Here is a 4,046-nt window from a genome sequence, read left to right on the forward strand (position 1 = left end):
TCACCTGCATCTCTTATGTCTCCTGCTTTGGCAGGTGGGTTCTTTAACACTGGTGCCACCTGGGAACCCTGGCAGTGAATGGGGATGCTTATACTTCTACATCCCCGCCTAATGCTTGAGTCCATCCATCTTTCTGATTTCTAACAGTCTCTTTTTATGCTTTTTAAGATTAATGTATTTTAATTGGAGGCTAATTACTTTACAATTGTGGTGGGTTTTGCCCTACATTGACATGAATCAGCCACGGGTGTACATGTGTTCCCCATCCTGAACCCCCCTCCCACCTCCCTCCCCACCCCATCCTTCTGGGTCATCCCAGTGCACCAGCCCCGAGCATCCTGTCTCATCGAACCTGGACTGGCGATCTGTTTCACATACGGTAATATACACGTTTCAGTGCTATTCTCTCAAATCATTCCACCCTCACCCTCTCCCACAGAGTCCAAAAGTCTGCTGTTTATATCTGTGTTTCTTTTGCTTCTTGCACACAGGGTCGTCATTACCATCTTTCTAAATTCCAAATATGTGTTAATATACTGTATTGGTGTTTTTCTTTCTGACTTACTTCACTCTGTATAATAGGCTCCTTTTTAAAAACTTTATTTATTTATTTTTCTCTAGACAAAAAACTTTATTAACCTTTGTTTCAAACTTTATCCCCAGGCATCCTCAGCTTAATTAACTCGAAAGAATGAATTGTGTATGAGCAAAAACTGTAAAGAGCTGCAGTGTCCAGGGGCTTGGGCTTCAAAATATTAATGATCTAGATTTTAGCAGATCCGTAGACAAAATTTTAAAAAGCAATCATCATATGCAATAGCAGCCTCAGTCACTTCTTCAAGTTTTGTCTTCTTCAGAAGATGACTCAATTCAGTTTGCTTCGTTCTTGGAAGACTTCAAAATTCTCCACAAGATCTGGAACTTCATCAGCATCCTCTCCAGGAGTGAGTGGTGCTTTTCCACCCCCAGATTGTTTGGGGAGAGCTTCACTCGTCTCCTTAAACGGATCAGACCAGCTGCACCAAGGTGGTTTACGACGCAGAGTAGCATTTCTGCAGCTGCTTTGTCTCGGTGTGGACTGTGATGGTGAAAGTGTCTGTTGCCAGAGATGCCTGAACTGCAGGGTGGTTAAAGTGGGCCACCGTTCCTTGGTTTGTGACCACATTCACCTCTTGAATAGGAGATGATTTTACCTCTAACTTCTTTAAAGAGTACTGAAGTTTTCTGTTATCTGCTGTGGTTGTTCTGTGAACCTTCTTTCTGCGAGCACTTCCTTTCCCATCAATGAGCGCTTGTGCCTGCAGTTTCTCCTGGTTTATGATCATTTCTTTCGTCTTGTTTCAGTGGAAATGGGGCTGGTGGGGGTGGGGATGGGGGTTGGGGCTTCGAGGGGTGGCGCTCAGGAGGTGCTGGGCAGACCAGCTGAGATTGGGCACACACACGTGGGGGTGCAAGATGACAGCTAGCTCTAACAGTCTTAGCAGGTGTAAAGTGATAAACATTTTTGTTTTCGTGTTATCTCATTACCAGTCGTTTTGGTACATTTTATCATGAGCTTGTTGCCTTTTTTCGGGTGTCTTCTGTACATTGCTTATTCAAATGCTTCGCCTGTTTCTTGCTTCTTTATGTTATTTCAGTTTCTGTCCTTTGCTTCTTGATTGGTAGGCATTTCCTGGATATTCTACATATTAGCTTTTTGTCAGCTTTAGACATTGCAAATATCTTCCCCTGTTTTACTGGCTGTTTATTAATTTTTTTTCAAGGGTAAATTTTGCTGAACAGAAATCTTTAAGGTTGATGTTATTATATTCATCCGTTTTTGGCTAATAGTGTATGCATTTGAAATTTTGTTTAAGTTCTTCCCAACACCAGATTACAAATAAAACTTAGTTTTCTTCTAGTAAATTTATTCTATTACCTTTTGTATTTATGTCTTTAATTCATCTGGTGTTCACCTTTGTTTGAAGTGTTTGTTTATTTTCCTTTGTACAGCAAAGCAATTTTCCTAACAGCATCGACTAAGCTGGCTGTTTTTTTCCTTTTGATGCTACATTTATTGCATAATAAGTTCTTGTATATGGATGAATCTGTCTCTGAGTTACTTGAGCCAAAACCATATTATTATTTTACTATAGCTTTAAGTAATATTCTAGCAAAAGACCCTCCCTCCCACACACACACACACAAAACAATATTGGTAGAGAAGAACAAAGTTGGAGAACTAACGATACTCAACTTTAAGACTTACTGTAAAACCATAGTGATCAAGATAGCGTGGTAATGGTAACAGAATAGACAAGTAGATCAATGAAACAGACAGAGAGCCCAGAAATAGATCCATATAAATATAGCCAATTGATCTTTGGCAAAGGGCTAAAAGCAGTAATGAAACAAAGTTAGTCTTTTTAACAAATGGTAATGGAACAACTGTACATCCATATGAAAGAAATAAATCTAGACAAAGACCTTATACCTTCTTAAAATTAACTCATAATAGAGCACATGTCTGCATGCATGCTAAGTCGCTTCAGGTGTGTCTGACTGTGCGGGCCTATGGACTGCAGCCCTCTAGGTTCCTCTGTCCATGGGATTCTCGAGGCAAGAATATTGGTATGGGTGGCTGTGCTCTCCTCTAGGGAATCTTCCCCACCCAGGGATCAACCTGAATCTCTTAGTTTACCTGTATTGGCAGGTGGGTTCTCTACCACTAGCACCACGTGGGAAGCCCAAAATGGTTCACAAATGTAAATATAAAATGCAAAACTATAAAACAGCTAGAAAACTACATAGGAAAAACTTGTATAACCTTGGGTATGGCTATGACTCTTTAGGTACAACAAAAAGGGCATGATCCGTGAAAGAAATAATTGATAAGTTGGACTTCATTAAAATTAAACACTTCTACTCTGAAAAAGACAATGTCAAGAGAATGAAAAGATAAGCCACAGACTAGGATAGAGTATTTGCAATCGATACAGGTGATAAAGGATTGTTATTGAAACTATATGAAGAAAGATGTACCTATTAGAGTGGCCAAAATCCAGGACACAGACAACATCAAATTCTGGCAAGGATGTGAAGCAACAGAAACTATAATTGATTGCTGGTGGGTATGAAAAGTGCTTCAATCACTTTGGAAGACAGTTTGGCAGTTTCTTAGAAAAATAAACAAACTCTGATGATGTGATCCAAAAATCACAGTCTTTGTTATTTACATAGAAATGAAAAACATGTTCCATTTGATTCCAACACAAAATTCTGCACATAGATGTTTGTAGCTGCTTTATTCATAACTGCCCAAAACTTGGAGGCAATTAAATGTCCTTTTATAGATGAGTGGATAAATAAATCAAGACAATGGAATATTATTCAGCACTGAAATGAAATGAACTATCCACTCATGAACAGACTTGAAAGAATCTTAAGTGTGTATTACAGAGTGAAAGAAGACAATCTGAAAAAGCTACATACTGTATGTTTCCAACTATATAACAGTCTGGAGAAAAAGAAACTGTTGAGATGGTGAAAAGATCAGTGGTTTCCAGGGGAAAGGTGGTGAGTGGTGGGGATGAACAGGTGGAGCACGGAAGATTTTTACACAGGGAAAATAAGGTGGATGATACCATAACGTTGGATACAGGCATTATACAATCATCCAAGACTATAGCGCCGATGACACCGAGAGTAAACCCAATGTTAAATTATAAACTTTGAGTATTAGGATGTGTCAATATAGGCTCATCGACTGTAATGAATATACCACTCTGGGGGGATTATGAGTGTTGATCACGGAGGAAAGAACCTACGCATGTGTGGGGCAGGGTATTCATCTCCACACCGTCCCCTCAATTTTGCTATGAACCAAAGATGCTCCTTGGAAGAAAAGTTATGACAAACCTAGACAGTGTAAAAAAGCAGAGACATCACTTGGCCAACAAAGGTCTGCCTAGTCAAAACTATGGTTTTCCAGTAGTCATGTGCAGATATGAGAGCTGGACCATAAAGAAGGCCAAGTGAGTGAAAGTCACTGTGTGTCTGACTCTTAC

At 39.6% G+C, this 4,046-nt stretch overlaps 1 pseudogene; it reads right to left on the bottom strand.

Moving 5' to 3' along the window:
• Positions 1–870: 870 nt before the first annotated feature.
• LOC129556195 (transcription factor BTF3 pseudogene) lies at positions 871–1,334 on the bottom strand (annotated as a pseudogene).
• Between the last annotated feature and the right edge of the window lie 2,712 nt (positions 1,335–4,046).

The sequence above is a fragment of the Moschus berezovskii genome, chromosome 13 (genome assembly GCF_049115385.1).
Source record: "Moschus berezovskii isolate FMDL1 chromosome 13, NW_MosBer_1.0, whole genome shotgun sequence".
Classification (NCBI taxonomy): domain Eukaryota; kingdom Metazoa; phylum Chordata; class Mammalia; order Artiodactyla; family Moschidae; genus Moschus; species Moschus berezovskii.